Source organism: Camelus dromedarius, chromosome 15, assembly GCF_036321535.1.
Source record: "Camelus dromedarius isolate mCamDro1 chromosome 15, mCamDro1.pat, whole genome shotgun sequence".
Lineage (NCBI taxonomy): Eukaryota > Metazoa > Chordata > Mammalia > Artiodactyla > Camelidae > Camelus > Camelus dromedarius.
The window spans coordinates 8,967,200-8,976,421 of NC_087450.1; the positions used below are offsets into that span (position 1 = coordinate 8,967,200).

Genomic DNA, 9,222 nt, shown 5'->3' on the forward strand with positions numbered 1-9,222 from the left:
GAGTTTAAGATTTGCAAATGTTAACCACTATATCTAAAGATAGATTTTAAAAATGTGTCCTGTGTAGCACAGAGAACTGTATTCAATATCTTGTAATAACCTTTAATGAAAAAATATGAAAATGAATATAGGTATATATATATATCTATATATATATATATATTTGCATGACTGGGACATTATGCTGTGCACCAGAAATTGATGCATGGTAACTGATTATACTTCAGTAATGAAAAAATATATATATATATTTTAAAGTTTGAAGCAAGTAGTGGTTTAAAAGTGTTAGAAAACTTCTAGAACAGAGCCAGCCAAGGCCCAGAGTCCTTCAATAAGCCAGTTGCTCTAGAGGACGAGGACCAAGAGCTAAGCAGTCTGGAAAGAAAGAAGCTAAAGGAATGGCAACAGGAAAAAGGAACTGACGCAGAAAAGCTTTTAATCCTTTACCACGTCTACCACTGTAGCCGGATTGTTTCCTGGACTTTGACTCCTATCAAGGCTCCTCTTTTCCTCCTCTTCTTCCTCTTCCTCCAGGTCTTCCTTTCCCCGCATCCAACGTGTACACGAAAGGTTTGGCCGAGAGGTTCGCTGGCCCTTCCTGGAGATGTGAGCATGCCATCAGCATAGAGCTGACCATTTGCGATTGAGACAGTCAGATTCCTCATTTTGGCATGTTACTTCTTTAGCAACTCCTCCCAGAAAGGGTCCTTTATATTTTCTTGCTCTTACGTTCTAGACGTGAGATTATGACTTGGATCCCTGAGATCTGCGCCTTATCACAAGGCACTTCTGACACTTTATGGAGGAATGGCTGGGAAGTACAAAAGATGAGCTCATTCAGAAACTTTCCATTTGTTATGGGTAAAGATCTTAATTGGAAATGTCTCCTTGTGGAGGCGGGAGGTGTAGAGCTCAGGTAGTAGAGCGCATGTTTAGCATGCATGAGGCCTTGGATTCAATCCCCAGTACCTCCTCTAAAAATAAACAGTAAAACCTAATTACCTCTCCCTGCCAAGAAATAAAGTAATATGACAATAAATTAATTTATTTTTTTAAAAAGAAAGAAAATATCTCCTTGTACAGTGTTTAAATTCTCATAGCCCGAAGCACAACTCCAGTTTCTTTGCTTCACATCCTAACCTTAACCCATGTTAATTAATCTTGTCAGGTAAAATCTATTTTTGGTGCCCTCTCTTGGACAATTTATTTCTGTACTCAGATGCCAATTAAACAAAAGCAAGCCACCATATTTGTCAAATGTTTCTTAAGCATGTTCAACAAGGACTTGCTCTGTTCTAGAAGTGTTCTAACACTTCTAAACCACTACTTGCTTCAAATGTTTCTTAAGCATGTTCAACAAGGACCAAATGAAAAATCACAACCCAAAACTATCCCATTCATATCAAACAAACTGTGCTATCACGATCTACCCCACATTAACTCAAGGGGAATTTCCTTAGCGTTGGGAAATACATCAAAGGTTTATATCTCCTGTAGGAACAACGTTTTTAAATTTAAAAAATAACTTAGAATGTAACATAGTTATTGTTCAAATCATATTTCATTCTTATTACTAATCACGAGATAAAGTGTTAATTATTGGATTTAATCTTAAGCTAAATATTACTCTGACTTTAAGGGGGACAGAAAGCAAGAGAATGATAAGCACAAAAATGGGACAGAGATTCTCTCTTGGTGGTAGGAAGTCAGTGGCATCTTCAACAGAATGGGTAATATTCTAGGTTATAAATTGAGTGGTACCCTCACATATTTGCTATCACCAGGCTTTATCATGTACCAATATGTTGCATAACACTTTTTTACATAGAGCAAATGTCACATAAAAAATGTTCCAGCCTGAGTTATAAGCAAAGAATGCATTATTTTTTTCTTGGACAGGATACCACTATTTTAAACACAAAATTCAAATACATTGTTCTAGTTTTCTGGCTTATTCCCAGCAGGATTTTTTTTTTTTTTTTAAGATTTTCAGGAGTTGGATTCACATGTTAATTAATTCGTAAGGTAAAAGATATTTTTGGAGACTTCTTTTGGCCAATTTAATTCTACCGTCAGGTGCTAGTTGGATAAAAGCAAGCTGCCATATTTGTTAGTGTGTTCATTTCAAATGTTTGGTGCAATTTTCTATGTTCTGCTGTTTCTAAGGTGTTAGAATGAATGTGTTCATGTTCAACTTTCCACTCAATTAGTGGCCTTTTTTATTATAGATTTATGAAAGCTCTTTTTATACATAAATGTTTCTCCAGTTTTTCATTTGCTAATTATGTTTAATTTTTTTACTTATAAAAAATTTTATTCCTTAAATTATACACCAAGATTCCATGATTTCAAATTTGATTTGTCACTCTCCTTTAAGTCTCCTTTAAGAACACAATTACATAATTCATTAAGTTCCAAAGAAACAACATTTAGTCTGAAGTCCCACACTCATAAGAATTAACTGTTCCTGCCTCAGGATACCTGCAGTAAACTTTTAAGTCCACACTAAGACACAAAAATAAACTAGGATGTGTATGTCATATAAAAAACTTTTCAGATAAACAACAAGGTCCTACTGTATAGCACAGGAAACTATATTCAATACCTTGTAATGGCCTATAATGAAAATGAATATATATATATATGTATGTGTGTGTAACTGAATCACTATGCTGTACACCAGAAATTAACACAACCTTGTAAATTAACTGTACTTCCATTTAAAAAAAGAATTTAAAAAACCATTTCACAGTACAGTAAAAATAACATTAAAATGTTACCAAATTTCAACAATATTATTCATGGTGTTTTACCCAATTAGGTTTCAAAATGCCTGATCAACTGAATTAAATGCAAATAACTTCACAGAGGCTCTTTAAAAAGTTTCCCCAGCATTTTGAAATGTTTATTGAATTAACATAACTTTTAAGATGTCAAAGTGTGCTGTACATACTGTATTTTCTGCTAGGCTGGGCTAGTATCTTCCATGACAAGATGTGAAAACTATTGAATAGAATTCACTTTAAGATCAATAGGTACTTGATTAATTGCCCTGAAACTGTCAACATCATTACCAAAACCATCCAGGATTTTGTAAGATTTGATTATTCAAATACAGTTTTAATTTAAGAAGAGAAGAAAAGCTCTCATATATTAATGTGAAAACGTTTTTAGCTCTTAAAATTAGATTATCAATCTTTTTCTTTGTTATTTTGGGTTTTTCGTTTTTTGTTGTTGTTGTTTTTAATTGAACTCATGTGTAATAATACAGGCACCGTGCCCCCTCTTTCCCCTGCCCAGGCAGCACCAGGGGTGGTGCAGGGGCTGGGGCATATGCCTGCAGCAGCGAGGATGGCAGTCCCAAGAGTGATGTTCAGAAAATAAAAAAAGACCCCAGGGGCAGACAGTGGTGCCCGCCCCCCTTACCCCCCCCCCACCAAGATACACCGAATTTCAAGACTTTATATATATCTCTGTGCCCCAAGGGGAGGAGAAGGACACCTGGCAGCATCCTGGACAGGGGAACACAGGCAGCCCCAAGCCATCCTGCCTCTTCAGCCACTTTATTAGCTCAGACACATGGCACTACAGGCACCCACTGCCACTGCAGCTGCTGCCGCCCCTCTTGCCGTCCGGGCGGCTGGCTTGGCCATCTGAGGGTCCATGGGGCTCCAAGTCCCCGGCCCCCCCACCCTCAGTTGCGGTCAGACTCCTCCTCCTCTGCCTCACGAAGCCATTTGAAGAAAGCTGGGACAGATGTAAGGGCCACGCCCTTGCCCTGCTGCTCAGCGGGGTCCTTGCTACTCTCCCAGCTATAGAAGGCATCCTCCTTCACCGCGTCCTCGTCACACAACGCATCAAAGAACGTCCGAAGCAGGTTGGCAGGCTGTTCTAAGGTCACTACAAGGGCCTGGAGGGCATAAAGCGCCTGCAACTCCTTCTGCTCATCACACAGGTATTTCTGTAGCAGTTTCGCGCGCGCTTTCAGCACTGCAACATCCTCTCGGAGAGGAGTCTCAAAGATAATTGCGGAATAGCAGGCAGTTGTCATGAGGGCTCGAACTAGTGTGTTGGATGCTACCTGCTGCGCACTCAGGTTGGCCTCTATCCGGTCAAACACCCGCTGGTTACTGCTGCTCTCCTTCAGCAGCTTCAGCTGCCCGCTCAGCTCCTCGGAGGAGAGCAGCCTCTGGCCCGGGGATTCTGACTCCTCTCCCAGGGTGGACTCCAGCTTCTGTGCAGTGACGAATGCACCGACATCCTGGTCTTCAGGTAGAGATTCCTTCCAGCTGAGTCCAGCCTCTCGCCACAGCATCCCCACCTTTTTGGGACCCATACTTTTGCACAGGAGCCCCAGGATCTCTAGCAACAGGGAAGCAGTCTTGCCCAGGGGTCTCAGAGGTTTTGTTAATTCTGCTGAACGGCTCCCCCATGGGCACCCCACTATCCTGCAGAATGGGTGTTACCAGTTCTGCTAGGTAGAGCCACTCGTGAAGGATGCCAATTTCCACGTCTTCAGCCAATTCCAGGATTTCATACAGCCCTTGGCAGTACTGAGCAGCGGAGAGGTGCCCGGCACAGAGCAGCTGGTGCAGCAGCCGCCCCAGTGTAGACTCAATGCCGTGCCGCACGAAGGTGAAGACAGCGAGGGCGAGGCCAACTCCTGCACGCACTGCACTGCCTCCTTCATGTCACTGAGATGGAGGTGCTCTTCAATGATGGCCCTGGATTTCTTCTGCAGCTCCTCTTCAGAGAGCTTTGCCTTCAGGGAGCTCACCTGAGGCAGGGCAGCTTCTTGCTTCACAGCACCCCGCCCGCGGCCCCGATCCTCCATGAGGCTGGCTGCCTTGCACAGTCCCTCAGGCCGGGAGGGCGGCTCTCTACTCCACTCCTCCACCTCCTTGCTGAAGCTCCGCTTGGTGGCAGGTGTCCGTGCACGATCAAGCCGGTCCCCACAGTCACCTCCCCGTTCACTCCGCTCCAGGCAGTCTCCTCGGTCCCCAGCTTTCTCACGTCGTCCCCAGCTTAAGCTACTCCTCTGTACCACACGTCTGTTATCTGTGCTCTCTGTAGGAACTGCTTGTTGAAGGACTGAGAAGCGATTCAAGGTACTGGACGAGCAGCTTCTGATGCTGGATCTGAGGGCTTGGCTCCTGAGCCTCCACTGCTGCCCTTGCCCCAGCTCAATCGCCTTCCAGGTGCAAAAAGCTGGTTGTTAGAATCAATGGAGCCAGGCTTCGTGATCTTGGTAAGTCATGTGGTGTCAATAGGGCGGCTGCCCTTGCTGATGGGGACTGTGTTCCAGCCACCATCATCCACAAGTGGAAGGCCATGGCTGATGGGTGGGCCTGGAGGGCCACCCCGACGCTTGTCGCCACCCTTGGTCATTAGCTGCTGCACTTTTATGTGCTCCCGATGCTCCCCCATCTCAGCCTCCTTGTGGATCTGGTCAGTTGTCTTGGGACTTGGTCCCCTCGGCTTGGCACCCAATTGCTCCGTCGCAGATCCAGTACATCTTGCAGCATAAAGCGGATTCGGGATGAAGTCTTCTTTTCCTTAATGATTTTTTTCATCTGGTTGAAATACTGATCCATTCAGGGCTTGGCCTTTTCAAAGTCCAGGTCTTTGCCAATGGTGGTGAGCAGATCGCAAAGGCGTTCAAGGGACTCTTCATCATGGTTCTTAAGTCATTTAACCACGCAGCCGTGCATGATCGCCTCCGTTAACATCTTCAGTTTGAACAACTCCCCGATGAACTTTATGTTCCCTAAAGAGCGCCGCCAGGCAACGTCTCAAGCCTCTTCCAGCTCTTCCTCAGGAGTCCCCGTTCCTCTGCCGTAGCAGCTTCATCCATCTCTTTTTGCTTCCTCTCAAAAACCTCATCATCATCTTTGTCCTTTTCAAACTCCTTCTGACATTGATTCAACAACAGTTTCCGGAAGTTCACAGTCACTGTTGGCTTTTCTGCGGTGGGCACTTCAGCGCCGTGACGGAGCGGCACATGTTGGCGTAGGCCACTGAGTAGTTGGGCTCTGAAATGGCCTTCTTGAAGATGAGGTCAATGACCCCTTTGAGGCATTCCTCCGTGTCGCTGGTCAGCTGCATCACTTGTTTTATCAGCTGCTGGAACATCTGGGGTGTCAGCTTATTCAAGATGGAGCGCACCCTGCGGAACAGGTCCTGGGTTTTGCTACCATCAGCATCCTCTTCCCCTCGGTCCTTAACAGCTGCCATCCGCTTGCTGCTGGGTTTCCAGGCCTTCTCTGCTTTGTTCATCTTTTTATCTTTAGTCATTGACACTGTGGCAGTAATCTTGCATGGTTCCTTTTGGGGCTCCTGCTGAGAACGCTGGGGTCCCAGACTAGCCTGCAGCCCTCAGGGCAGCTCCCCACCTGGCCCACCCCTTGGGGGCCCACGGTTGCTAAGGGCTGGTCGGCCAAGGTTGGCAAAGGACAGAGTGAAGTCTGGGCCACAATTTATGCCTTGAAGTCTAGCAGGATCCAGTGGCCGCAATGGTGTCTTATTGGCCTTATCCAACACCACGTCACTGCTATGGGGCAACCCCTCTGGCTTCTGCATACATACCGGCAAATGTGAACTGAAAGCCAAGCAGGAACGCACGATCATAATGCTTTTTCTCCTCAAGATTTAGAGGCTTCCACTGATCTGACTTATATTCATACTTCTGTTCCTCGGGCTGAATGTTCTCAGCATTTTGAATCTTGTCTTCCTTTGAGTCCCAGGTCTCATCTGCCTCCTCAGGCCGTGGGGGGGGCACACTGCTGCCCTCAGGCTCTGGGCTGGACTTACTGCCTACGGGAGGCTGATTTTCCACTTCTGGTACTCCTGGGTTCACCTCCTTGAAAGCATCCAGAAGGTCTCCTGCAGTCTCCTTCTCGGTGAGCTCCTTAGTCTTCCGTCTCCTCTTTGGCACAGATGCTGCCACTTGGGTGGCTGCTGCTGCCTCCAAATTCTGGGACTGGCGGGCTGGGAGAGGGGTGCTCCCTGGGGGGAGTGGTTCCTCTCCACCCTTCTCACTCTCAGGTTCTCCTTCTTCTTCCTCTTCTTCCTCTTCCTCTGCATCCTCCTCCTGAGCAGGGGAGGCAGCTGAGGGAGCCACAGCAGGAGTGGCAGAAAGGACAGTAGGGGGAGCCACTGATGCTGTAGCCTCCTTGGTCTGCTCCTCTTGCTCCCTGACGGTGCTTAAGCCCACAGCTGGTGGCGAGGGGCCTCCGCTGAGCAGTCCCTCAGGTTGGGCAGTTGGAGCAACAGGCATGGGGAATTCAGAGGGACAAACCGAGGGAGGGAGAGGGGCAAGCGCCAGGCTTGACTCCACCTCTGGCTCCAAATCTTCAGATGGGACCGTGCCATTAGGCTCAGGAAGAAGTTCCACCTTGTGAGATGCCAGGAGGATGGGAACCTGGAGAGGCCTGGAAGAGAGCTCAGAATCTGGAGCTGGTTTGCTAAGCATCACTGCTACTTCCAGTGTGGGTTCAGCAAGGGGGCAGGCTCTGGAGAGAGGCAGCATGGCTCCCCAGGGTCACAGGGCATGGGGGGCGTTGATTCTTCTCCAGACATTTGTACTATCCCGTTGTCATAGTGTCCCCAGGAGTAGACCCCAGGACTGCAATATTAGGCTCAGACCTCGGTTCCAAGACTGGGGGTGGTGATGGGGTCGGAGAAGGTGATGAGGGCTGGGATTCTGAAGGGCTGTGCTCTGGGCCAGGCAGCCCTGGCCCGTCCCCAGTGATTGCTCCCTGCAACCGGTCATCTGGCCGGACAATGACAGCAAGCTGGGGCGTCTCCCCATTAGCCTGAGACTCCAGAGCCCCTCCCACCAGGGGAGGAGTTGGGGTGGAGGCGGTGCGGGCCCTAGACATGGTCTCCCCCGTGGTACCCTGCCCTCCTCGATTCGGATCTCAAATTCGGATCATCTTCCGCTCCTTCTTGGGAGCAATCTGGGGTGGCTGGTTCATCAAAACCAGGGTAGGGGCCACACCAGTAGGAAATTGCTGCACACCCTAGGCTGAGTGGTAGGCACCAGCATCAGTCCCAGACTCCGTAGGGCTTGTGCCTGGATAGAAGCTTGGGGTTCCCGGCTGCATAGGATGCTGCTGTGTCGGGACAACCTCTGTAGAACGTCCCTGTCCAGGGATGTAGTAGGCCCCCTGGGAGGCCGGGTAGGAGATCTGGGAAGGGATCATCATTACTTGGGATCCAGCAGGGTAGACACGGGCAGCAGGGCCAGGGTGGGCAGGGGCTGCACTCTGCACTCGGGGCTGGGCCCGGCTAGGGTAGAAGTGCTGGTGGGGCTGAGAAGGCATGTTCATTTGTGTCGCCTGCGGCGGACTGAACACCACCGGTGCTGTCTGCCCCAGGGCAACCGCTGGCTGCGGGAGTCCAGGGGATGGGGCAGGTGGGGGGCCTGTGGGCTGTGAAGCTCTGTTCATTTCATTTAGTGCCACATCAGGATCCCCCCAGCAGCCCCTCGGTTAAGAATAAATCCACAGTGCAGCCTACTTGTTCTGGGCATCCGAGGGCCTTCAGTCTCCCTCAGTCCGCAGGGCCGAGCCCCACGCAGCCGCACAGACATAGTCCACAACCATTCCCAGCTCCCCACACAGATCCCCTGTTTTTTGGTTTTGGCCTTTGCATTATGACAGTATCCTTCATCCTAAAATAATGAAGTCAACCATCTAAATTTTCCACTAGCAGGTTTACGGTTTTATTTATGTTCGTAGAAGGCATAGGTCAACGTACTACAGCCCTTGGGCTAAATCAAGGCAGTGCCTACTTTTTTCTAAGATCCTGTGACCCCTGGGTCTTCATATGTATTGCTATATGCTCTGTATGTGTTCAAAGCAATATAAGCCCTTTGCCAGCCATATGTGTGGCGCAGTCTCCCTCTGCAGACTTCCTTTTCACTTTCCTAATGTCATTTTTGATGAACAGAGGCTTTTATTTTACTATATTCATATATATCAATCTTTTCCTTTATGGTTAGTGCTTTTTTACGTTCTGTTTAAGAAATCTTTCCGTATCCTGAGATCATGAAGATAATTCTTTTATACTGTCTTTTTATTATTTTCCTTTCTTGATTTTTTTCTTGTCCTATCAGATTTATTTTAAAAATTACTATTTCAAGATAATTCACATGTATTTCTAAGAAATAATTCAATGAGATCTTGTGTACCCTTCACTTAGCTTCCCCCAGGGGTAACA

The 9,222-nt window shown here is 47.5% G+C and overlaps 1 pseudogene; it reads right to left on the reverse strand.

Annotated features, from left to right (window-relative positions):
- Nucleotides 1-3,693: 3,693 nt before the first annotated feature.
- Nucleotides 3,694-8,477, reverse strand: LOC105085392 (eukaryotic translation initiation factor 4 gamma 1-like; annotated as a pseudogene).
- Between the last annotated feature and the right edge of the window lie 745 nt (nucleotides 8,478-9,222).